Consider the following 27658-nt stretch of genomic DNA (forward strand, 5'->3'; position numbering starts at 1 on the left):
TCCATCTGTTTGTGTCATCTTTGATTTCTTTCATCAGTGTCTGATACTTTTATGCATACAGACCTTTTGTCTCTTTAGGTAAGTTTATTCATAGGTATTTTATTCTTTTTGTTGCAATAGTGAATGGGATTGTTTCTTTAATTTCATTTTCTGATTTTTTTGTTGTTAGTCTATAGGAATACAAGGAATTTCTGTGTATTAATTTTGTATCCTGTGACCTCCTAAATTCACTGATTTACTCTAGTAATTTTCTGGTGGCATCTTTAGGGTTTGTTATGTACAGTATCATGTCATCTGCAAACAGCGAAAGTTTTACTTCTTCTTTTCCAGTCCGGGTTCCTTGTGTTTCTTTGTCTTCTCTGCTTGCCATGGCTAGAACTTCCAAACCTATATCGAATAACAGTGGCAAGAGTGGGCACCCTCGTCTTTCTCCTGATCTTAGAGGAAATGCTTTCATTTCTCCACTGTATAGAATAATGTTTTCTGTGGATTTGTCATGTATGGTTTTTATTATGTTGAGATGGGTGCCTTCTATGCCTACTTTCTGGAGACTTTTTTAAAAATCACATATGGGTATTAAACTTTGTCAAAAGCTTTTTCAGCATGTATTGAGATTATCATATGATTTTTATTTTTCAATTCATTAATATGGTATATTAATAAATCACAAGTGTTGATTTGTGTATATTGTAGAATCCTTGAATTCCTGGAATAAACCCCAATTAATTATGTTGATTGACCATTTTAATGTGTTATTGAATTCTGTTTACTGGAATTTTGTTGAGGATTTTTCCATCTATATTCATCAGTGATATTGGTCTGTAATTTTCTTGTGGCATCTTTGTCTGGTTTTGGTATCATGATGGTGGCATCATAGAATGAGTTTGGGAGTGTTCCTCATTTTGAAATTTTTTGTAAGAGTTTGATCAGGATAGGTGTTAGCTCTTCTCTAAATGTGTGATAGAATTCACCTGTGAAGCCATCTGGTCTTGGGCTTTTGTTTGTTGGAAGATTTTTGATGACAGTTTTGACTTCAGTGCTTGTGGTTGATCTGTTCATATTTTCTATTTCTTCCTGGTTCAGTCTTGAAGGTTGTACCTCTATAAGAATTTGTCCATTTCTTCCAGGTTGTCATTTTTATTTGCATATAGTTTCTCATAAGAGTTTTTTTATGATCCTTTTATTTCTGCATGGTCTGCTGTAAATTCTTTTTCTTTTCTAATATTATTGATTTAGTCTTTTCCCTTTTTTGATGAGTTTGACTAATGCTTTGCCAATTTTGTTCATCTTCTTAAAAAAACAGCTCTTAGTATTAACGATCTTTACTAGTGTTTTTTTCATTTATTTCTGCTCTGATTTTTAATGATATCTTTCCTTCTACTAACTTTGAGGGTTTTTTGTCCTTCTTTATCTAGTTGCTTTATGTGTAAGGTTTAGGTTGCTTTATGCTTTTTTCATTTCTTGAGACATAATTGTATTGTTACAAACTTCCCTCTCAGAACTGTTTTTGCTGCATCACATAGGTTTTTGGATTAATGATCAATTGAAAGAAATAGAGGAAAACAATAGAATGGGAATGACTAGAGACCTCTTCAAGAAAATTAGAGATACTAAGGGAACATTTCATGCAAAGACAGGCACAATAAAGGACAGAAACGGTATGGATCTAACAGAAGCAGAAGATATTAAGAAGAGATGGCAAGAATACACAGAAGAACTATACAGAAAAGATCTTCATGACTCAGATAATCATGATGGTGTGATCACTCACCTAGAGTCAGATATCCCAGAATGCGAAGTCAAGTGGGCCTTAGGAAGCATCACTATGAACAAAGCTAGTGGAAGTGATGGGATTCCAGTTGAGCTATTTCAAATCCTAAAAGATGATACTGTTAAAGTGCTGCACTCAATATGCCAGTAAATTTGGAAAACTCAGCAGTGGCCACAGGACTGGAAATGTCATTTTTCATTCCAATCCCAAAGAAAGGCAATGCCAAAAATGTTCACACTACCGCACAATTGCCCTGGTCTCACATGCTAGTAAAGTAATGCACAAAATTCTCCAAGCCAAGTTTCAACAGTACGTGAACTAAGAACTTCCAGATGTTCAAGCTGGATTTAGAAATGGCAGAGGAACCAGAGATCCAATTGCTGACATCCACTGGATCATCAAAAAAGCAAGAGAGTTCCTTATTGACTATGCCAAAGACTTTGACTGTGTGGATCACAACAAACTGTGGAAAATTCTTAAAGAGATGGGAATACCAGACTCCTGAGAAAGGTACTGAGAAAGGTACTGAGGCATATCTACTTCCTGAGAAATCTGAATGTGGGTCAAGAAGCAACAGTTAGAACTGGACATGGAACAGTGGACTGGTTCCAAATTAGGAAAGGGGTACATCAAGGTTGTATATTGTCACCCTGCTTATTTAACATATATGCAGAGTACATCATGCGAAATGCCAGGCTGGATGAAGCACAAGCTGGAATCAAGATTCCCAGGAGAAATATCAATAACCTCAGATATGCAGATGGCACCACCCTTATGGAAGAAAGGGAAGAGGAACTAAAGAACCTCTTGATGAAAGTAAACAGGAGGGTGAAAAAGCTGGCTTAAATCTCAACATTCCAAAAACTAAGATCCTGGCATCTGGTCCCATCACTTCTTGGCAAATAGATGGGGAAACAGTGGAAACTGTGGCAGGCTTTTACTTTTGGGGGCTCCAAAATCACTGCAGATGGTGACTGCAGCCATGAAATTAAAAGACGCTTTCTCCTTGGAAGAAAAGCTATGACCAATGGAAACAGCATATTAAAAAGCAGAAACATTACTTTGCCAACAAAGGTCCATCTAGTCAAAGCTCTGGTTTTTCCAGCAGTTATGTAAAAATTTGAGAGTTGGACGATAAAGAAAGCTGAGTGCCAAAGAATTGATGCCTTTGAACTCTGGTGCTGGAGAAGACTCTTGAGAGTTCCTTGGACTGCAAAGAGATCAAACCAGTCAATCCTAAAGGAAATCAGTCCTGAATATTCATTGGAAGGACTGATGTTGAAGCTGAAACTCCAATATTTTGGCCACCTGATATGAAGAACTGACTCCTTGGAAAAGACACTGATCCTGGGAAATATTGAAGGCAGGAGGAGAGCGGGACAACAGAGGATGAGATATTTGGATGGCATCACTGACTCGAAGGACATGAGTTTGAGTAAACTCCAGGAGTTGGTCATGGACAGGGAGGCCTGATGTGCTGCAGTCCATGGGGTTACAAAGAGTCAGACATGACTGAGTGACTGAACTGAACTGATAGGTTTTGGGTCATTGTGTTTTGTTGTCATTTGTTTCTAGGTATGTTTTTATTTCCCCTTTGATTTCTTCAGTAACCTGTTGGTTATTTAGAAGCATATTGTTAATCTCCATGTGTTTGTGTTGTTCACAGTTTTTTTTCTGTAATTGATATCTAATCTTATAGCATTGTGGTCAGAAAACATGCTTGATATGATTTTGATTTTCTTAAATTTACTGGGACTTGATTTGTGTCCCAAGATGTGATCTATCTTGGGGATTATTCCATGTGCACTTGAGAAAAAAGTGCTTTTGGATGGAATGTCCTGTAGATATCAATTAAATTTATTTGGCCTAATGTGTCATTAGGGCTTGCACTGCCTTGTTAATTTTCTGTCTGGATGATCTGTCCATTGGTGTAAGTGGGGTATTAAAGTTCCCCACTATTATTGTGTCACTGTCAATTCCCCTTTTTGTAGCTGTTGGTGTTTGCTTCATGTATTGAGGTGCTTCTATGTTGGGTGTATGTATACTTATAATTGCTATATCTTCTTCTTGGACTGATCCTTTGATCATTATGTAGTGTTCTTCCTTGTCTCTTGTAATGGTATTTACTTTAAAGTCTATCTGATATGATTATTTCTCAGTTCAGTTCAGTTCAGTTGCTCAGTCATGTCCGACTCTTTGTGACTCCATTAACTGCAGCACATCAGGACTCCCTGTCCATCACCAACTCCCTGAGTCTACCCAAACCCATGTCTATTGAGTCAATGATGCCATCCAGCTATCTCATCCTCTGTCGTCCTCTTCTCCTCTTGCCTTCAATCTTTCCCAGCACCAGGGTCTCTTCCAACGAGTCAGCTTTTCCCATCAGGTGGCCAAAGTACTGGAGTTTCAGCTTCAACATCAGTCCTTCCAATGAACACCCAGGACTGATCTCCTTTAGGATGGACTGGATGGATCTCCTTGTAGTCCAAGGGACTCTCAAGAGTCTTCTCCAACACCACAGTTCAAAACCATCAATTCTTCGGCGCTCAGTTTTCTTTATAGTCCAACTCTCATATCCATACATGACCACTGGAAAAACCATAGCCTTGACTAGATGGACCTTTGTTGGAAAGTAATGTCTCTGCTTTTTAATATATTATCTAGGTGGGTCATAACTTTCCTTCCAAGGAGTAAGCATCTTTTAATTTCATGGCTGCAGTCACCATCTGCAGTGATTTTGGAGCCCAGAAAAATAAAGTCAGCCACTGTTTCCACTGTTTCCACATCTATCTGCCATGAAATGATTGGACCAGATGACATGATCTTAGTTTTCTGAATGTTGAGCTTTAAGCCAACTTTTTCACTCTCCTCTTTCACCTTCATCAAGAGGCTCTTTAGTTCTTCTTCACTTTCTGCCATAAGGGTGGTGTCATCTGCGTATCTGCAGTTATTGATATTTCTCCCAGCAATCTTGATTCCAGCTTGTGCTTCCTCCAGCCCAGCATTTCTCATGATGTACTCTACATATAAGTTAAATAAGCAGGGTGACAATATACGGCCTTGGCGTACTCCTTTTCCTATTTGGAACCAGTCTGCTGTTCCATGTCCAGTTCTAACTGTTGCTTCCTGACCTGCGTACAGGTTTCTCAAGAGACAGGTTAGGTGGTCTTGTATGCCCATCTCTTTCAGGATTTTCCACAGTTTATTGTGATCCACACAGTCAAAGGCTTTGGCATAGTCAATAAAGCAGAAATAGATGTTTTTTCTGGTATGCTCTTGCTTTTTCGATGATTCATCGGATGTTGGCAGTTTGATCTCCGGTTCCTCTGCCTTTTCTAAAACCAGCTTGAACATCTGGAAGTTCACGGTTCACATATTGCTGAAGCTTGGCTTGGAGAATTTTAAGCATTACTTTACTAGCGTGTGAGATGAGTGCAATTGTGCGGTAGCTTGAGCATTCTTTGGCACTGCCTTTCTTTGGGGTTGGAATGAAAACTGCCCTTTTCCAGTCCTGTGGCCACTGCTGAGTTTTCCAAATCTGCTGACATATTTAGTGCAGCATTTTCACAGCGTCATCTTTTAGGATTTGAAATAGCTCAACTGGAATTCCATCACCTCCACTAGCTTTGTTCATACTGATGCTTCCTAAGGCCCACTTGACTTCACATTCCAAGATGTTTGGCTCTAGGTGAGTGATCACACCATTGTGATTGTCTGGGTCGTGAAGAACTTTTTTGTACAGTTTTTCTGTGTATTCTTGCCAAGGGAACATTTCATGCAAAGATGGGCTCAATAAAGGACAGAAATGGTAGGGACCTAACAGAAGCAGAAGCCTCACTTTCAGTCTGCAAGTGCCCCTAGGTCTTAGGCGGGTCTCTGCACACAGCATATGTGTGTGTTTTGTTTTTGTATTCATTTAGTCAGCCGTGTCATTTGGTTGGGGCATTTAGTCCACTTACATTTAAGGTAGTTCTTGATATATATGATCCTATTATCTTTTACCTTATTGTTTGGGGTTTGTTTTTTAGGTCTTTTCCTTTTCTTCTGCTTCCTTTTCTTTTCCTTCTCTTGTGTTCCTTAACGTTTGTTATAATACTGATTTGGTGATGCTGAATTCTCTTTCACTTGTCTGTAAGGCTCTTGATTTCTCCATTGACTCTGAATGAGATCCTTGATTGGTAAATAGTCTTGCTTATAGGATTTTTCCTTTCATCACTTTAAGTATATCCTCCCACTCACTTCTACCCTGCAGTGTTTCTTCTAATAGATCAGCTGCTAACCTTATGGGGATTCCCTTGCATGTTATTTGTTGCTATTCCCTTGCTGCTTTTAATATTTTTATCTGTGTATCATTTTTGTTAGTTTGATTAGTACGTGTCTTGGCATGTTTATCCTTGGGTTTATCCTGTATGGGACTTTCTGGACTTGCGTGGCTATTTACTTTCACATGTTAGGGAGGTTTTCAAGTATAATCTCCTCAAATATTTTCTTGTACCATTTCTTTTTGTCTTCTTCTTCTGGAATCCCTATAATTTGAATGTTGGTGTGTTTAATGCTGTCCCAATGCTCTCTGAGACTGTCTTCACTTCTTTTCGTTCTTTTCTATTTATTCTGCTCTGTTTCAGTTATTTCCACTATCCTATCTTCCATCTCACTTATCCATTCTTCTGCTTCAGTTATTCTGCTATTGGTTCCAGCTACTGTAATTTTTTTTTCAGTTGTTGTGCTATTCATCAATGATTATTTGTTCTTTAGTCTCATCCATCTCAGAGGATGAGATAGCTGGATGGCGTTACCGACTCAGTGGACATGAGTTTGAGTAAACTCCAGGAGTTGTTGATGGACAGGGAGGCCTGGTGTGCTGCAGTCCATGGGGTCACAAAGAGTCGGACTCGACTGAGTGGCTGCACTGACTGATCAACTAGTCCTCGTAAGTCCTTGTTAAACATTTTTTGTCTCTTCTTAATCTGTGCCTCCCTCCATTCTATTTCTGAGCTGTTGGTTCATTTTTATTATTATTACTGTGAATTCTTTCTCAGGTAGACTGCCAATTTCCTCTTCATTTGTTTGGTCTCATAGATTTTTACCTTTCTCCTTCACCTGCTAAATATTTCTCTGTCTTCTCATTTTGTTTAACTTACTGTTTTGGGTCTCCTTTCTGCAGGCTGCAGGGTCATAGTTTCTCTTGTGGTGTTTGCCCCCAGTGAGCCTTGTGTAAGCTTGCTGGTGGGGAGAGCTTGTGCCTGCGTTCTGGTGGATGGACCTGGATCTTGCCTCTTTGTTGGGCAGTGCTGTATCCAGTGGTGTGTTTTGGGTTGGGTTGTCTATGAGCTTAGTATAGCTTTAGGCAGACTTGTTGCTAATGGGCAGTGTTGCATTCCTATTTTGCTAGTTGTTTGGTATGAGGCATCCAGCACTAGAGCTTGCTGGCTGTTGGTTGGAGCTAGGTCTTAGTATTGAGATGCAGGCTTCCAATCAGTAGATTGGAAACATATATAGAGAGAGTAGTAGGAAGAAGATGTTCATGGCATTGTACAGGAGACAGGGATCAAGAAAATCCCCATGGAAAAGAAATGCAAAAAAGCAAAATGGCTGTCTGAGGAGGCCTTACAGATAGCTTGGAAGAGAAGAGAAGCGAAAAGCAAAGGAGAAAAGGAAAGATATTCCCATATGAATGCAGAGTTCCAAAGAATAGCGAGGAGAGATAAGAAAGCCTTCCTCAACGATCAGTGCAAAGAAATAGAGGAAAACAACAAAATGGGAAAGACTAGAGATCTCTTCAAGAAAATTAGAGATACCAAAGGAACATTTCATGCAAAGATAGGCTCGATAAAGGACAGAAATGGTATGGACCTAAGTAGAAGCAGAAGATATTAAGAAGAGGTGGCAAGAATACACAGAAGAACTGTACAAAAAAGATCTTCACGACCCAGATAATCACGATGGTGTGATCACTCACCTAGAGCCAGACATCCTGGAATGTGAAGTTAAGTGGGCCTTAGAAAGCATCACTACGAACAAAGCTAGTGGAGGTGATGGAATTCCAGTTGAGCTATTTCAAATCCTGAAAGATGATGCTGTGAAAGTGCTGCACTCAATATGCCAGCAAATCTGGAAAACTCAGCAGTGGCCACAGGACTGGAAGAGGTCAGTTTTCACTCCAATCCCAAAGAAAGGCGATGCCAAAGAATGCTCAAACTACCGCACAATTGCACTCATCTCACATGCTAGTAAAGTAATGCTCAAAATTCTCCAAGCCAGGCTTCAGCAATACGTGAACCATGAACTTCCAGATGTTCAAGCTGGTTTTAGAAAAGGCAGAGGAACCAGAGATCAAATTGACAATATCCGCTGGATCATCGAAAAAGCAAGAGCATACCAGAAAAAACATCTATTTCTGCTTTATTGACTATGCCAAAGCCTTTGACTGTGTGGATCACAATAAACTGTGGAAAATTCTGAAAGAGATGGGAATACCAGACCATCTGACCTGTCTCTTGAGAAACCTGTATGCAGGTCAGGAAGCAACAGTTAGAGCTGGACATGGAACAACAGACTGGTTCCAAATAGGAAAAGGAGTACGTCAAGGCTGTAAACTGTCAACCTGCTTATTTAACTTATATGCAGAGTACATCATGAGAAACGTTGGGCTGGAAGAAACACAAGCTGGAATCAAGATTGCCGGAAGAAATATCAATAACCTCAGATATTGAAATGACACCACCCTTATGGCAGAGAGTGAAGAAGAACTAAAGAGCCTCTTGATGAAGGTGAAAGAGGAGAGTGAAAAAGTTGGCTTGAAGCTCAACGTTTAGAAAACTAAGATGATGGCATCTGGTCCCATCACTTCATGGGAAATAGATGGGGAAACAGTGGAAACAGTGTCAGACTTTATTTTGGGGGGCTCCAAAATCACTGCTGATGGTGATTGCAGCCATGAAATTAAAAGACGCTTACTCCTTGGAAGGAAGGTTATGGCCAACCTAGATAGCATATTTCAAAGCAGAGACATTACTTTGCCAACAAAAGTCTGCCTAGTCAAGGCTATGGTTTTTCCAGTGGTCATGTATGGATGTGAGAGTTGGACGGTGAAGAAAGCTGAGCGCCTAAGAATTGATGCTTTTGAACTGTGGTGTTGGAGAAGACTCTTGAGAGTCCCTTGGACTGCAAGGAGATCCAATTAATCCATCCTAAAAGAGATCAATCCTGGGTGTTCATTGGAAGGACTGATGTTGAAGCTGAAACTCCAATACTTTGGCCACCTCATGTGAAGAGTTGTCTCATTGGAAAAGACCCTAATGCTGGGTAGGATTGGGGGCGGAAGGTGAAGGGGACGACAGAAGATGAGATGGTTGGATGGCATAACCGACTCAATGGACATGGGTTTGGGTGGACTCCAGAAGTTGGTGATGGACAGAGAGGCCTGGCATGCTGCAATTCATGGGGTCGCAGAGAGTCGGACACGACTGAGCAACTGAACTGAACTGAACTGAGTAGGAAGAAGAATATTTTCCTGTGGCCTCAACCGTCAGTGCCCTTACACCCACAGCGAGCCCCAGTCTGCCTACCCAGGAAGTCCTCCAGTATTTCTAGGAAGGTCTCTGGACCTGCTGTGCACAATGTGGGGCCAGCCCAGAGTCTGATCTGGCCTTACGCCAGCCTGTGCTTGACTCCAAAATCTGCAACTGCCCTGGAAGTTCACAGCCTGAAATGCGAGAACTGACATCGTCTAGGGTTGGGAAGATCCCCTGGAGGAGGAGGCATGGCAAGCCACCTCTAGGATTCTTGCCTGGAGAATCCCCATGGGCAGAGGAGCCTGGCGGGCTGCATTCCATGGGGTCACAAAGAGCTGGACACGACAGACTGAGCGACCAAGCACACAGCTTGTAGATGTAGAGTTTACCAAGCCGATTGCGGGAATTGACCCTGTCGCTCCTGCAGCTGCACAGGAGACTTCTCTTCCTCTTCGCTAGTCACACTTCCGGAACTCAGTTTCAGTTTGGGACCCGCCTCTGTGTGTGTGCCATCCTCTGAAGTCTGTTCCCCGCCCAGACGAGAGGGGTGGAAGCTGTGGTTGCTTGGGGCTCCGTGGCTTATGCGGGCCAGGCAGAGGGAGTGATACGGCAGTCCGGTCGGAGCATGTGGGGAGCGCCTGTGGTGGCAGAGGCTGCCAGGGAGTCGCTCAGCTTGAGGTGGGCCGTGCGTTCTCCTGCGGGAGTCGTACCTGGACCGCGGGACGCGCGGCCGTGCCAGGCTGCAGGCTTCTGGGAAGCTGTGGGCGCTGACCTGCGCTTGCTCACAGGTTTGTGGCAGCCGTGGCAGGAGTCCTGCCCACCTCCGAACCTGGAGATAGCAGCCAAGGTTGGCACCGCCTCTGGAGCCTCTGTAGATGGTGCCTTCCTGTCTGTGACTGCACGGAGTTAGAGGTTTCTGGGCTGGCCCAGCCTTCCCATGCACCCCAAGACAATGATCTCTTGCCTCTCCAGCAAGCCCAGGCTTTTGCCTGGACTCCATCAGCTGTGTTATATTAGCACCCTCAGGCCGTCTTCACAGCAATCAACCCCGTCATCTCCCTGGGGTCTGACCTCCACGCTCTGCGCCTCAGCACCCAGCCCCCACCACCCTGGCAGGCATGCAGACAAATGTCCCATGCTGAGGGGTGTTGGTTGTCACCAACATCTATGCAGAATTTTCTCTGCTTTGCTCTCCACATGCCTGTTGCTTCACTCTCCTCTGAGGCTCTGAATCTTCCCCCTGTCCCTGCCAGTGAGGGGATTTCCTTGTGTGCAAAAAATTTTCCTCCTTTACAGCTCCCCTCTAGAGGCACAGGTCCTGTCTGGATTCCTTTGTCTCTCTCTCTCTTTTATTTTTTTTAATTTCTTTACCCTACCCTGTTATGTGGAGATTATCTTGACATTTTGGCAGTCTGAGGTCTTCTGCCAGCATTCGGGAGGTGTTCTGTAGAAGCTGTTCCACACGCAGAAGTATTTTTGATGTATTTGCAGGAAGGAAGGGGATCTCCATGTCTTCTCTGCCATCCTGAGGACCTCACTTTTGTTTACTTTATACATAGTAGTTTACATCTGCAAGTTTCTATGTTGCAGCCTATTGTGACATGTGAGATTGTTAACAAGCTGATGGCTGCTTGTGAGGTGCCTGCAGCACTGGTTGGGCAGAAGAGAGACAGGGACAGCCTCTGTATGGCAGGAACACAGAAGCAGAGGAGCAGACGGAGGTCAGAGGGACAGAATCTGCTGGTTTCCCAGAATCTATCCAGCTTAATTGGAAAGCAGAGCCTACATGGGGATGAATGGAGGTGGCTGGAGAATGTTCTCTCTGTTCTAATTACAAGGGCTGGAGAGGCATTGGTGAATTAACTGACTGCAAGGAGAGTGTAAGTGTTGATAGCCTCTGGGTAAGCAATTTGATCACATGTATTTAGAACTTTAATAATGTTTATATTCTCTGCCCAGGAATTACTCTCTTAGGAATTTATTCTGATACACATTTATTGAAATACCATTTACTTGGAAAAATGATACACAGTTCAATAAGGAAAAATCTTCCAAGTTTCCAGATGAAGGGGTGCTGTGCAGCTAAAAGATTATTTTGCTTTGGAATAATAATTACAAACCTGGTAAATAGTTAGACAGATACATGTTCCCATTTGTCCATCAGAGTCCTGGTCTGTACCTGTCACCTGGGAGAATTACTACGGGGATGCCTTTCACTGTCACTCCACTGTAATGTAGCGACTGCACAGAGATGGCCATGAAACTTTACATGCTTTGTTAACTGAGACTCTCTGGGAAACTGGCTCTGATTATACATAGCATCTGCCAATTTCTGTGGTGTAAATACTTCCACTGTGGCCTATATCAAGCTACAACAGGAGGTCCCTGAAAATGAGTTTGGGCTGAGATGAGCACAGTCACTCTCCTGAGCCATCCAAGAAAACTCAGCCCACTTCAGGGTAAAAGTGACACTGTATGGTGAGGACTCCACAAGGCCTGTCTTTGTGTTTGGAGGTAGCTTTTTGCCATTCTCAGTTTTGCGGGGGGGTGAGCGGTGGGGGGAGATGTGATATCCACTAGGCAGCCTCCCTAGAGAGGGCAACCCCTGCTTTTGAGGCAGTCAGGGGTTGGAGGTTCCTGCTGCTCTTTGGGGAGGGGGTGCCTCTGTGCTTGATTTCCTTGTTGGTCCAGCAGGTGCTCCCCTCCCCCATATGCCCCACCTCAGGGCAACAGGACCAGCTCTGATCGCTGGCCTTGCTCCTATCCTCCAAGCATAAGAACAGGGAACAGCAGGGGCAGACTGACTCCTTGGGGACATTTAACAGTATATAGAACAGGAAACAGGTCCTAATGGAGAGGAAGGATGAGGGATCACAGAGTAGGGGGAAGCTCCAGGAAGCACTGGGTGTTCCTGTGCCATCCTGTTGGATAGAAGTGGGATGTAGATGCCCAGGCCCAGAAATCTAAGTTACCGACAAACTTCACCATCCTGTGTTTTCAAGGGATGCAGCCACACCATGAATATGAACGAAGAGGAAACCAGAGTGACCACATCCTTGTCTGTCCTTGTCTGTCATCCCCACTGGCTTCTGCTTCTGAGCTGCAGTCACAAAGCCCATCACAGCCTGAGCCATGAGCGGAGTACACCTGGATGGGGCTCCTTCTTGGTGCGGCCAAAGCGTCTGAAGGTATTTCCAAACTCATATTATATTTTCATGCTGCTATGATCTGAAATTTATCTCTCCTCAAAATTCATATCTAAATCCAAATGCTCAAGGATGATAGCATTAGGAGGTGGGACCTTTGGGAGGTGATTAAACTATGAGGATGGAGCCTTCAGGAATGGGATTGGATTTTTATAAAGAGGCTCCAGAGAGATGTCTCAGCCCCTCCATGTGAGGACACAGCAAGAAGGTGCAGATTATGAACCAGGATGTAGGCTCTCAGCAGACCGAGACCCCACCCACACCTTAATCTTGGACTCGAAGCCTCCAGAACCATGAGAAATAAACTTCTGTTGTTTATAAGTCATCCACTCCATGGCATTTTGTTATAAAGCCCAAAGGGATTAAGATACAGACATTCATTTCCTCATGAACTATTTATTAAGCACCTACTATGTGCTAGGCACAACTGTGGGCACTCAGGATACCCCAATTAACGGTAACAACAAAAAATAAATAAAAATTCCTACCTGTGAGGATCTAATTTTTGCAAAGAGAAGAAAGACGACCAAGGATGTGCTGTGTTGAAGGTGGTCAGTGCCTGAGAAATAATAGAGCAGGGAAAGGGGATGGAAGTACAGGCTGCCCTTGGTGTCTATGGGTTCCTCTCTGCAGATTCAATCAACCATGGATCAAAAGTATTCTGGAAAAAAAAAAACCAACTCCAGAATGTTCCAAAGAGCAAAACTGGCCACATGTAGCAGTTATTTGCATTATATTTACAACTATTTACATAGTATTTACATCATATCAGATGCTATAAGTAGTCATGTTGTTGCTGTTCAGTCATAAAGTCATGTCCAACTCTGAGACACCATGGACTGCAGCAAGCCAAATTCCCTGTCCTTCACTGTCTCCCAGAGTTTGCTCAGATTCAGGTCCACTGATGCTCTCTAACCATTTCATCCTCTGCTACTGCCTTCTCCTTTTCCATTTAATCTTTCCCAGCATCAGGGTCTTTTCCAATGAGTTGCCTCTTTGCATCTGGTGGCCAAAGGATTGTTCAGGACTGATTTCTTTTAGGATCGACTGGTTTGATCTCCTTGCAGTCTAAGGGATTCTTAAGAGTCTTCTCCACACCACAACTCAAAAGCATCAGTTATTCACCACTCAGCCTTCTTTAAGGTCCAATTCTCACACCCATACCTAACTATACCTAACTATTGAAAAAAGCATAGCTTTGACTGTACTAACCTTTCTCTATACTAACCTTGCCTCTGCTTTTTAATATGCTGTCTAGGTTTGCCATAGCTTTCCTTCCAAGGAGCAAGCATCTTTTAATTTCTTGACTGCAGTCAGAGTCTGCAGTGATTTTGGAACCCAAGAAAATAAAATCTGGTGCTGTTTCCACTTTTTCTCCTTTTGTTTGCTGTGAAGTGATGGGACGGAATGCCATGATCTTAGTTTTTTGAATGTGGAGTTTTAAGCCAGCTCTATCACTCTCTTCTTTCACCCTCACCAAGAAATTCTTTAGTTCCTCTTCACTTTCTGCCATTAAAGTGGTATCATCTGCATATCTGAGATTGTTGACATTTCTCCCAGCAATCTTGATACCAGCTTGAGCTTCATCCAGCCCAGCATTTCATATGATGTACTCTACATATAAGTTAAATAAGCATGGTGACAAAATATACAGCATTGACATACCCCTTCCCCAATTTTGAACCAGTCCATTGTTCCATGTCCAGTTCTGTTACTTCTTGCCCTGCATGCAGGTTTCTCAGGAGACAGATTAGCCGGTCTGGTATTCCCATCTCTTTAGGAATTTTCCACAATTTGTTGTGATCCACAGTCAAAGGCTTTAGCATAGTCAATGAAGCAGAAGTAGATGTTTTTCTTGAATTCTCTTACTTTATGATCCAGTGAATGTTGGCAATTTGATCTCTGGTTCCTCTGCTTTTTATAAACCCAACTTGTACATCTGGGATTTCTTGGTTCACATACTGTTGAAGACTAGCTCAAAAGATTTGGAGCATAACCCTGCTAGCATGTGAAATGAGTGTCATTATACAGTAGTTTGAACATTTTTTGGCATTGCCCTTTTTTGGGATAAGAATGAAAACTGACCTTTCTGATCTTTTCCAGTCCTGTGGTCACTGCTGAGTTTTCCAAATTTGCTGGCATATTGAATACAGCATCATCTTTCAGGATTTGAAATAGCTCAGCTAGAATTCTATCACCTTCACTAGTTTTGTTCATAGTAATGCTTCCTTAAGGCCCACTTGACTTCACACTCTGGGATGTCTGGTTTTAGGTTAGTAGATACACAATGCTGGTTATATGGGTTATTAAGATCTTTTTGTGTAGTTCTTCTGTGTATCGTTACTCTCTTCTTAATCTCTTCCACTTCTGTTAGGTCCTTATCATTTCTGTCCTTTATTGTGCCCATCCTAGATAAGCAATCTGGAGACAGTTTATAATATATGGTAGGATGTGCACAGATTACATCATATCATTTTGTAAAAGGAGTTTGAGCATCCATGGATTTTAGCATCTTTAGGAGTGAGGGTGGGGGGAGAGTGTTCTGTGGGTACTGAGGGATGACTGTAAATGATGGGCACGAGGAAGGAAATCCAAAACTCTCCCTTAATTTTCCCATCAATCAGCTGCATAATTTAGTGAAATAATGTGTTGATCCAGTCAGTCTCCAGCACGGAGCCCACTGGGTCCTGTCCCCACATTCACACTCCCATGTCTGCATCCAAGTCTCACCGCTGTGGAAAGTAAGTTCTCGCTAAGGGATTTACCAGAATGTCCCAATGGCACAGATCACTAGGTCCCCGCAAGACACACTCCCTTCCTTGGTGAACGAGACAGAAGTCCTGATCCTGACGGGGCTATGTGTGTGGTAGAAAGATGCAAACTGTCCCAAACATGAGAGAAAAGGGTTTGAGACAGAGGAAGGTTCTGGAGTGCATGGAAGGGTATGTGGAGGGGAGGAAGGTCAAGGGAATTGTTACAGAGGAGGATGAGCATTCCTCAGGTAGACGAGGGAGGCAAGGAACTTCTGGAAAAGGAAACACTCGAGCACTTTCTCTGTTCTTATCTGATCACCTGCAGATGGTCAGGTCCCCATTTACCTCGTCCACTCCCTCCTTAGTCCCTATGGGATGAGGACACAGTCAGTGCTAGGTAAATACTTATTATGAGGAAGAAGAGAAGGAAAAAACACAAGGAAACACCCTTTAGCTGGGAGACGGGCTAGTCTGGTAGAGCTGAGGTGGGAAAACCAAGGGAAGAGGTGAAATTAGAAATTCAGGGGAGGTGAGGCAAGAGTAGGCCTGGCGTGCTGTGGTTCTTGGGGTCACAGAGAGTCGGACACAACTGAGCTGAACTGAACTGAACTGAGAGGCAAGTGTCTGGTGTGACACAGTGAGGAGTTGAGCTTCATTCTGAAGGTGTGATGGGAACTCAGAGTATTTTAAGAAAGAGAGAACACACGCTTGGTGTTACATATCGGGAAAATTGCCCTGGAAGTGATAGGCCAAATGGGCATGGGGCAGAAAGGGGAGTTGGAGGGTTGGACAGGATATGTGCCTGCAGACCAGTTTAGAAAACTTGGGAAAGCTGGAACAGCAAGGCCCATTGAGTAGGGTGGTCAGGCTGGTCAGGTAGGGGTGGGGGAGGGCAGGGCAGAAAGAAGGCATGTCATGTTGCTTAAAGATGCATTATGTTTCTTCAAGAATCAAGACTGCACTTTGAAAATATTTGTTTTCGTCCATCCTAATTGGCATTTCTCCAGTTACATTTTTTTTCAGGTTAGAAATTTGTGGTAAATTAAAGGAAAATGCCAACTTAGTGTGTGCAAAAAGACCCCAACAGTGTAATAGAACTGTGTTAGATCAGTCCTGGTGAAACTGCAGAGATCCAGCCTACACTCTACACTGCACCCTCCCTCTCAGGTGCTGCCCACAGAATGGTCTCCCCTCTGCTCTGACCATGGTGTAGGCTCAATCCTCTATAGATTTTAATGACAGGGCTCTGGGTTAGCATCTCTTCCCATTCAGACTTGGAGTGAGAGTAGCCCTACCTTTACATACTCCAAATTCTCTTTTTGTTGTTGCTTTTCTGAGTTTCAAAACTTAACATGGCAACTTGCTTGTGAGCTTCATTTCTCTTTCTCAAATTGGATTTTTGTTCATGAAGTTTCTTTTTATATCAGCAAACAGATTCTTGAACTTGACTACCTAACAATCTTATGTTGACTATAGAATGGTAAACTGGTAATCAATTTTCCTCCCAAATTTTTATTACGCAAAATTTAAACATAAAGAAGAATTGAAAGATTACTACAGTGAACATTCACGTATCCACCAATAATATTCAATATTCCACACTTTGTCATGTGTACTTCTCTACCAAACCTAGCTGCATTTTTTTGGACCTATTAGAAAGTACGTTACACTACTTTACCTCTTCAGCATGCATCTGTTGGGGAAAAAAATGATTCTCTATGACTACAACAGCATCAGTTCAGTTCAGTCACTCAGTCGTGTCCAGCTCTTTGCAACCCCATGGACTGTAGCACGCCAGGTTTCCCTGACTATCACCAACTTCCAGAGCTTGCTCAAACTCATGTCCATTGAGTTGGTGATGCCATCCAACCATCTCATCCTCTGTTGTCCCCTTCTCCTCCTACATTCAATCTTTCCCAGCATCAGTATCTTTTCCAAGAAGTCAGTTCTTCACATCAGGTGGGCAAAGGATTGGAGCTTCAGCTTCAAAATCAGTCCTTCCAATGAATCTTCAGGACTGATTTCCTTTAGGATGGACTGGTTGGATCTCCTTGCAGTCCAAGGAACTCTCAAGAGTCTTCTCCAACACCACAGTTCAAAAGCATCAATTCTTCGGTGCTCAGCTTTCTTTTTAGTCCAACTCTCATATCCGTACATGACTACTGGAAAAACCATAGCTTTGACTAGACAGACCTTTGTTAACAAAGTAATGTCTCTGCTTTTTAATATGCTGTCTACGTTGGTCGTAACTTTTCTTCCAAGGAGCAAGCGTCTTTCAATTTCATAGCTGTAGTCACCATCTGCAGTGATTTAGGAGACCCCTCCCAAAAAAAGGTTTCTCACTGTTTCCATTGTTTCCCCATCTATTTGCCATGAAATGATGGGACTGGATGCCATGATCTTAGTTTTTTTAATGTTGAGTTTTTGTGTGTGTGTGTGTGTGTGTGTTTTCCAAAACATAATGACTTTTATTTATTTATTTATTTATTTATTTAAAAATAATGTTGAGTTTTAAGTCAGATTTTTCACTCTCCTCTTTCACTTTCATCAAGAGTTCCTCTTCACTTTCTGGCATAAGGATAATGTCATCTGCATATCTGAGGTTATAGATATTTCTCCTGGCAATCTTGATTCCAGCTTGTGCTTCATCCAGCCTGGCATTTTGCATGATGCACTCTGAACATAAGTTAAATAAGCAGGGTGACAATATACAGCCTTGAAGTACTCCTTTCCCAGTTTGGAGCCAGTCTGTTGTTCCATGTTCAGTTCTAACTGTTCCTTCTTGGCCTGCATACAGATTTATCAGGAGGCAAGTAAGGCAGTCTGGTATCCCTGCAACAGCATAATTACACTTAACTTCAATTCCCTAATATCATCTAATATCTTCTACATATTAGGATTTACCAGTTGTCTCTGAAATGTTTTCTAATTAATTTATTTCTTTTAATTGGAGGCTAATTACTTTACAATATTGTGGTGGTTTTGCCACACATTGACATGAATCAGCCATGGCTGTACAAGTGTCCCCCATCCTGAAACCCCTCCACCTCCCTCCCCACTCCATCCCTCTGGGTTGTCTCAGAGCACTGGCTTTCAGTGCCCTGTTTCATGCATCAAACTTGGACTGGTCATCTATTTCACATATGGTAATATGCATGTTTCCATGCTATTCTCACAAATCATCCCACCCTTGCCTTCTCCCACAGAGTCTAAAAGTCTGTTCTTTATATCTGTGTCTCTTTTGCTGTCTCGCATATAGGGTCATCCTTACCATCTTTCTAAATTCCATATATATGCATTAATATACTGTATTGGTGTTTTTCTTACTGACTTACTTCACTCTGTATGATAGGCTCTAGTTTCATCCACCTCATTAGAACTGATTCAAATGTGTGTTTTTTTAATAGCTGAGTAATATTCCATTGTGTATATGTACCACAGCTTTCTTATCTATTCATCTGCCAATGGACATCTAGGTTGCTTCCATGTCCTGGCTATTATGAACAGTGCTGCAATGAACATTGGGGTACATGTGTCTCTTTCAATTCTGGTTTCCTCAGTGTGTATGCCTAGCAGTGGAATTGCTGGGTCATATGGCAGTTCTACTTCGATGTTTTTAAGGAATCTCCACACTGTTCTCCGTAGTGGCTGTACTAGTTTGCATTCCCACCAACAGTGTAAGAGGGCTCCTTTTTCTCCACACCCTCTCCAGCATTTATTGTTTGTAGACTTTTGGATAGCAGCCATTCTGACCAGCATGAGATGGTACCTCATTGTGGTTTTGATTTGCATTTCTCTGACAATGAGTGATGTTGAGCATCTTTTCATGAGTTTGTCAGCATCTGTATGTCTTCTTTGGAGAAATGTCTGTTTAGTTCTTTAGCTGATTTTTTGATTGAGTCGTTTATTTTTCAGGTATTGAGCTCCATGAGCTTCTCGTATATTTTGGAGATTAATTATTTGTCAGTTACTTCATTTGCTATTCTTTTCTCCCATTCTGAAAGCTGTCTTTTCACCTTGCTTATAGTTTCCTTCGTTGTGCAAAAGCTTTTAAGTTTAGTTAGGTCCCATTTGTTTATTTTTGCTTTTATTTCCATTACTCTGGGAGGTGGGTCATAGAGGATCCTCTGTGATTTATGTCAGAGAGTGTTTTGCCTATGTTTTCCTGTAAGAGTTTTATAGTTTCTCATTTTACATTTAGGTCTTTAATCCATTTTGAGTTTATTTTTGTGTATGGTGCTAGAAAGTGTTCTAGTTTCATTCTTTTACAGGTGGTTGACCAATTTTCCCAGTACCACTTGTTAAAGAGATTGTCTTTTCTCCATTGTATGTTTTTGCTTCCTTTGTCAAAGACGAGGTATCCATAGGTGCATGGATTTATCCCTGGGCTTTCTATTTTGTTCCACTGATCTATATTTCTGCCTTTGTCCCAGTACCATACTGTCTTGATGACTGTGTCTGTGTAGTAGAGTCTGAAGTCAGGCAGGTTGATTCCTCCAATTCCATTCTTCTTTCTCAAGATTGCTTTGGCTAGTAAAGGATTTTTGTATTTCCATACAAACTGTGAAATTATTTGTTCTAGTTCCCTGAAAAATACCGTTGGTAGCTTGATAGAGATTGCATTGAATCTATAGAATGCTTTGGGTAGTATACTCATTTTCACTATATTGATTCTTCTGATCCATGAACATGGTATATTTCTCCATATATTTGTGTCATCTTTGATTTATTTCATTAGTGTTTTATAGTTTTATATATATAGGTCTTTTATTTCTTTAGGTAGATTTATTCCTAAGTATTTTTTTCTTTTTGTCACAATGGTGAATGGGATTGTTTCCTTAATTTCTCTTTCTGTTTTCTCATTGTTAGTGTATAGGAATGCAAGGAATTTCTCTGTATTAATTTTATATCCTGCAACTTTACTATATTCATTGATTAGGTCTAGTAGTTTTCTGGTGGAGTCTCTAGGGTTTTCTATATAGAGGATCATGTCATCTGCAAACAGTGAGAATTTTACTTCTCTTTTCCAATCTGGATTCCTTTTATTTCTTTTTGTCCTCTGATTGCTGTGGCCAAAACTTCCAAAACTATGTTGAATAGTAGTGGTGAGAATGGACACCCTTGTCTTATTCCTGATTTTAGGGGAAATGCTTTCAATTTTTTACCATGAGGATAACGTTTGCTGTGGGTTTATCATATATGGCTTTTATTATGTTGAGGTATGTTCCTTCTATGCCTGCTTTCTGGAGGATTTTTATCATAAATGGATGCTGAATTTTGTCAAAGGCTTTCTCTGCATCTATTGCGATAATCATATGGTTTTTATCTTTCAATTTGTTAATGTGGTGTATCACATTGATTGATTTGCGAATACTGAAGAATCCTTGCATCGTTGGGATAAAGCCCACTTGGTCATGATGTATGATCTTTTTAATATGTTGTTGGATTCTGTTCGCTAGGATTTTGTTAAGGATTTTTTGCATCTATGTTCATCAGTGATATTGGCCTGTAGTTTTCTTTTTTTGTGGCATCTTTGTCTGATTTTGGTATTAGGGTGATGGTGGTCTCATAGAATGAGTTTGGAAGTTTATCTTCCTCTGCAATTTTCTGGAAGAGTTTGAGTAGTATAAGTGTTAGCTCTTCTCTAAATTTTTGCTAGAATTAGCTTGTGAAGCCATCTGGTCCTGGGCCTTTGTTTGCTGGAAGATTTTTGATTATAGTTTCGACTGCTGTGCTTGTGATGCATCTGTTAAGATTTTCTATTTCTTCCTGGTTCTGTTTTGGAAGGTTATACTTTTCTAAGAATTCATCCATTTCTTTGAAGTTGTCCATTTTATTGGCATATAGTTGCTGATAGTAGTCTCTTATTATCCTTTGTGTTTCTGTGTTGTCTGTTGTGATTTCTCCATTCTCATTTCTAATTTTGTTGATTTGATTATTCTCTCTTTTTTTCTTGATGAGTCTGACTAATGGTTTGTCTATTTTCTTTATCTTCTCAAAGAACCAGCTTTTGGTTTGCTGATTTTTGCTATAGTCTCCTTTGTTTCTTTTTTATTTATTTCTGCTCTAATTTTTATGATTTCTTTCTTTCCACTAACCCCTGAGGTTCTTCATTTCTTCTTTTTCTAATTGCTTTAGGTTATTTATTTGTTTTTTCTCTCGTTTCTTGAGGTAAACTTGTATTGCTATGAACCCTCCCCTTAGCACTGCTTCTACTGAATCCCATAAGTTTGGGGTGGAGAAGGAAATAACCCACTCCAGTATTCTTGCCTGGAGAATCTTGTGGACAGAGGAGCCTGGTGGGCTGCTGTCCATGGGGCAGCACAGAGTCGGCCATGACTGAAGTGACTTAGCATGCATGCATGCATTGGAGAAGGAAATGGCATCCCACTACAGTATTCTTGCCTGGAGAATCCCAGGGACAGAAGAGCCTGGTGGGCTGCCATCTATGGGGTCACACAGAGTCAGACACAACTGAACTGACTTAGCAGCAGCAGCATAGGTTTTGGGTTGTCATGTTTTCATTTTCATTTGTTTCTATGCAAATTTTTATTTCCTTTCTGGCTTCTTCCATGATTGGTTGGTTATTCAGAAGCATGTTATATAACCTCCATATGTTTGCATTTTTAATAGTTTGTTTCCTGTAGTTGACATCTAATCTTACTGCATTGTGATTGGAAAAGATGCTTGAAATGATTTCAAACTTTTTGAATTTACCAAGGCTAAATTTATGGCCCAAGATGTGATCTATCCTGGAGAAGGTTCCATGTGCACTTGAGAAAAAGGTGAAGCTCACTGTTTTGAGGTGAAATGTCCTATAGATATCAGTTAGGTCTAACTGGTCCATTGTATCATTTAAAGCTTGAGCTTCTTTGCTAATTTTCTGTTTGGTTGATCTATTCGTAGGTGCCAGTGGGGTATTAAAGTCTCCCACTATTATTGTGTTACTGTTAATTTCCCCTTTCATACTTGTTAGCATTTGCCTTGACTACTGAGGTACTTCTATGTTGGGTGCATATATATTTATAATTGTTATATCTTCTTCTTGGATTGATCCTTTGATCATTATATAGTGTCTTCCTTTGTCTCTTTTCATGGTCTTTAATTCAAAGTCTGTTTTATCTGATATGAGTATTGCTACTCCTGCTTTCTTTTGGTCTCCATTTGCATGAAATATCTTTTACCAGCCCTTCATTTTCAGTCTGATGTGTCTCTTGATTGGAGATGGGTCTCCTGTAAACAGCATATATAGGGGTCTTGGTTTTTTATCCATTCAGCCAGTCTTTGTCTTTTGGTTGGGCATTCAACCCATTTACCTTTAAGGTAATTATTGAAAAGTATGATTCCATTGACATTTACTTTGTTGTTTTGGGGTTAAGTTTATACACCTTTTCTGTGCTTCCTGTCTGGAGAAGATCCTTTAGCATTTGTTGAAGAGCTGGTTTGGTGGTGCTGAATTCTCTCTGCTTTTGTTTGTCTGTAAGGCTTTTGATTTCTCCTTCATATCTGAATGAGCTCCTTGCTGGGTATAGTCATCTGGTTTGTAGGTTTTTCTCTTTCATCACTTTAAGGATGTCCTGCCATTCCCTTCTGGCCTGAAGAGTTTCTATGGAAAGATCAGCTATTTTTCCTACGGGAATCCCCTTGTATGTTATTTGTTGCTTTTCCCTTGCTGCTTTTAACATTTGCTCTTTGTGTTTCATCTCCATTAGTGTGATTAATACATGTCTTGAGGTGTTTTGCCTTGGGTTTATCCTGTTTGGGACTCTCTGGGCTTCTTGGACTTGGGTGGCTGTTTCCTTCCCCATTTTAGGGAAGTTTCCAACTACTATCTCCTCAAGTATTTTCTCATGCCCTTTCTTTTTCTCTTCTTCTGAGACTCCTATGATTTGAATGTTGTGGCATTTTACATTGTCCCAGAGGTCTCTGAGGTTGTCATCATTTCTTTTAATTCTTTTTTTTCTTTTTTCCTCTCTGCTTCATTTATTTCCATCATTCTATCTTCCACTTCACTTACCCTATCTTCTGTCTCAGTTTCTACTGTTGGTTCCCTCCAGAGTGCTTTTGATCCCATTTATTGCATTATTAATTATTGATTGACTCTTATTTATTTCTTCTAGGTCCATGTTAAATATTTCTTGCATCTTCTCAGTCCTTGTCTCTAATCAATTCATCTGTAACTCCATTTTGTTTGCAAGATTTTGGATCATTTTTACTATCATTATTCTGAATTCTTTTTCAGGTAGACTTCCTACCCCCTCCTCTTTTGTTTGGTTTAGGGGGCATTTATCATGCTCTTTTACCTGTTGAATATTTCTCTACTCTTTCATTTTGTTTAGATTACTTTTTTTGAAGAGCCCTTTCTCTGGCTGGAAGTCATGTTTCCTTTTTATTGTGGAGCCTGCTCCCTGTAGGTGGAGTTGGACAACGCTTCCTGATTAGGGGAGCTTGCATCTGTATTCTGGTGGGTGGAGATGGATCTCTTCTCTGAAGTGCAATGAAGTGCCCAGTAATGAGTTTTGGGGTGTCTATAGCTTTGGCATGGCTTTGGGCAGCCTGTCTTTTAATGCTCAGGGCTGTGTTCCTGCTCTGCTGGAGAATTAGCATGTTACATCTTGCTCTAGAACTTGTTGGCTCATGGGTGGAGCTTGGTTTCAATGTAGGTATGGAGGCTTTTGGGTAAGCTCTTGTCTATTGTTATGGAGGTTGGTGATATTGTACAGGAGACAGGAATCAAGACAATCTCCAAGAAATAGAAATGCAAAAAAGCAAAATGGCTGTCTGAGTAGGCCTTACAAATAGCTGTAAAAAGATGGGAAGCAAAAAGCAAAGGGGAAAAGGAAAGATAAAGCCATTTGAATGCAGAGTTCCAAAGAATAGCAAGAAGTGATAAGAAAGCCTTCCTCAGCGATCAATGCAAAGACATAGAGGAAAACAATAGAATGGGAAAGACTAGAGATCTCCTCAAGAAAATTAGAGACATCAAGGGAACATTTTATGCAAAGATGGGCTCAATAAAGGACAGAAATAGTTGGGACCTAACAAAAGCAGAAGATATTGAGAAGAGGTGGCAAGAATACACAAAAAGAACTGTACAAAAAAGATCTTTACAACCCAGATAATCACGATGTTGTGACCACTCACCTAGAGCCAGATAGCCTGGAATGTGAAGTCAATTGGGCCTTAGGAAGCATCAGTACGAACAAAGCTAGTGGAAGTGATGGAATTCCAGTTGACCTATTTCAAATCTTAAAAGATGACGCTGTGAAAATGCTGCACCTAATATGCCAGCAAATCTGGAAAACTCAGCAGTGGCCACAGGACTGGAAAAGGTCAGTTTTCATTCCAATCCCAAAGAAAGGCAATGCAAAGAATGCTCAAACTACTGCACATTTGCACTGATCTGACACGCTAGCAAAGGAATGCTCAAAATTCTCCAAGCCAGGCTTCAACAATATGTGAACCATGAACTTCCAGATGTTCAAGCTGAATTTAGAAAAGACAGAGGAACCAGAGATCACATTGCCAACATCCGCTGGATCATCAAAAAAGCAAAAGAGTTCCAGAAAAACATCTATATCTACTTTGTTGACTATGCCAAAGCCTTTGACTGTGTGGATCACAATAAACTGTGGAAAATTCTGAAAAAGATAGGCATACCAGACCACCTGACCTGCCTCTTGAGAAACCTGTATGCAAGTCAGGAAGCAGCAGTTAGAACTGGACATGGAACAGCAGACTGGTTCCAAATAGAAAAGGAGTACGTCAAGGCTGTATATTGTCACCCTGCTTATTTAATGTATATGCAGAGTACATTATGAGAAATGCTGGGCTGGAAGAAGCACAAACTGGAATCAAGATTGCCAGGAGAAATATCAATAACCTCAGATATGCAGATGACACGACCCTTATGGCAGAAAGTGAAGAAGAACTAAAGAGCCTCTTGATGAAAGTGAAAGAGGAGAGTGAAAAAGTTGGCTTAAAGCTCAACATTCAGAAAACTAAGATCATGGCATCCGGTCCCATCACTTCTTGACAGATAGATAGGGCAACAGTGGAAACAGTGGCTGACTTTATTTTTCTGGGCTCCAAAATCACTGTAGATGGTGATTGCAGCAATGAAATTAAAAGATGTTTACTCCTTGGAAGGAAAGTTATGACCAACCTAGATAGCATGTTAAAAAGCAGAGACATTGCTTTGCCAACAAAGGTCCGTCTAGTCAAGGTTATGGTTTTTCCATTGGTCATGTATGGATGTGAGAGTTGGACTATAAAGAAAGCTGAACACTGAAGAATTGATGCTTTTGAACTGTGATGTTGGAGAAGACTTTTGAGAGTCCCTTGGACTACAAGGAGATCCAACTAGTCCATCCTAAAGGAGATCAGTCCTGGGTGTTCATTGGAAGGACTGATGTTGAAGCTGAAACTCCAATACTTTGGCCAGCTGATGCGAAGAACTGACTCATTGGAAAAGACCCTGATGCTGGGAAAGATTGAGGGCAGGAAGAGAAGGGGACAACAGAGGATGAGATGGCTGGATGGCATCACTGACTCGATGGACATAGCTCTGGGTAAACTCTGGGAGTTGGTGATGGACAAGGAGGCCTGGCGTGCTGCGGTTCATGGGGTTGCAAAGAGTCATACACGACTGAGAGACTGAACTGAAATGAACTGAACTGAAAAATACGAAACAAAACCAATCACAAAAATTATAAATATATATATATGAAATTTGCATTAAATATAGGGTCTTTCTGGGGGAAAGAGCGAGGCCTATGGAGAGCTGCTGCGGTCTGGTTGCCGGCAGGGCCTGATAATTTCACACGTGCCTATCTTCCATTCATTCATCTTTTCCATGCTGTGCGCAGGCCTCAGAGAATGCCCATGGGCCTAGATCTGTCTGTTCTTCTGAGTCTTTATCATCTGGACGATTTCATAGACACAGTTTATTAGAAATAGAAACTTAACTTTTCAAGTTAATTTTCCGTTTGATTTTCTCTTTATCTCTTCTACTGGCTTCCCTCCCAATTTAGGAAACCACCACTACTCCGAATCCCCCGCCTACAGAAGAAGAGAAAACAGAATCTAACCAGAAGGTTGCTAACCCAGAACACTATATTAAACACCCTTTACAGAACAGATGGGCATTCTGGTTTTTAAAAAATTATAAAAGCAAAACTTGGCAAGCAAACCTTCGATTGATCTCTAAGTTTGATATTGTTGAAGACTTTTGGGCTCTGTACAACCATATCCAGTTGTCTAGTAATTTAATGCCTGGCTGTGACTACTCACTTTTTAAGGATGGTATTGAGTCTATGTGGAAAGATGAGACAGACAAGTGAGGAGGCCGACAGCTAATTACTCTGAAAAAACAGCAGAGATGAAGTGACCGCGATTGTTTTTGGCTAGAGACACTGCTATGCCTTATTGGACAATCTTTCGATGACTACAGTGATGATGTATGAGGAGTTATTGTTAATGTTAGAGCTAAAGTTGCTAAAATAGCAATATGGACTACTGAATGTGAAAACAGAAAAGCTGCTATACATATAGGGAAGGTATATAAGGAAAGGTTAGGACTTCCTCCAAAGACAGTGATTGGTTGGTTATCAGTCCCATGCGGATAGAGCTACTCAGAGTGGCTCCACCACTAAAAATAGGTTTGTTGTCTAAGAAGACATCTTCTGAGTATTCTCATAGGGGACTGCCTCATGCAATCGAGATTTGGGAGCTGAACCAAAGCCTCTTCAAAAGCAGAGTGGACTGCATTTAAATTTGATTTCCATCTAAATGTGGCTAACATACAAGAGAAGTCTCATTTGCCTTTGTCTTGTACTTCTGTGTTCATATTTTCTTTTTTTGTGTGTGTAGAGTGTCCATTATCCCAATCAAAGAATTACAGTACACATCATCCCCAGAATCCATAAATGTGTTCCTGGCCCACTCGGTAATAGCTTAATAGAATTACAACACATTACAAACACGTTTGACCCATCTACAATATTAAAAAAAGAGAGAGAGAAAGAGCTTACATTTCTATACCTGACAAGAGAATGATTCTTTTTATGTTCCATTGTATGCAGGAGCATATTTTGCTGGCTTGAAAGAGTATGATGCATACAGTTTTATGGCAATTTTCTTTGTTTCTTTTTACAGCATTATCTTTGCTCTACCCTTGCTGATGGCTGCTAGATTTTAACTTATTTGTTTTCCCATTTGATAAGATTAGTGATTCTGATTTCAGTTTTTCATTTGTTTTGCTTTAGTTTTTCTTTCTCATGTAACATTGGTGAAGGATCCAGGAATATGACACAAAGGTGGAATAAACATTAATTTTGTACATTCTTTGGTAATTTTCTTTTGTAACTTAACTACGACACTTTGCTAAAAATTTTTGCATTTCATTCAAATCAG

General features: G+C 41.1%; 1 pseudogene across 1 annotated transcript; it reads left to right on the top strand.

Annotated features, from left to right (window-relative positions):
• Positions 1-10945: 10945 nt before the first annotated feature.
• Positions 10946-26917, top strand: LOC145530546 (eukaryotic translation initiation factor 4E-like; annotated as a pseudogene). Its single transcript, XR_014071887.1, has 3 exons — positions 10946-11186; positions 12288-12473; positions 26278-26917. The product of XR_014071887.1 is annotated as a eukaryotic translation initiation factor 4E-like (transcript).
• Positions 26918-27658: the final 741 nt, after the last annotated feature.

The sequence above is a fragment of the Giraffa tippelskirchi genome, chromosome 12 (genome assembly GCF_054371585.1).
Source record: "Giraffa tippelskirchi isolate mGirTip1 chromosome 12, T2T-mGirTip1v1.2.pri, whole genome shotgun sequence".
In the NCBI taxonomy this organism is placed as follows: Eukaryota; Metazoa; Chordata; class Mammalia; order Artiodactyla; family Giraffidae; genus Giraffa; species Giraffa tippelskirchi.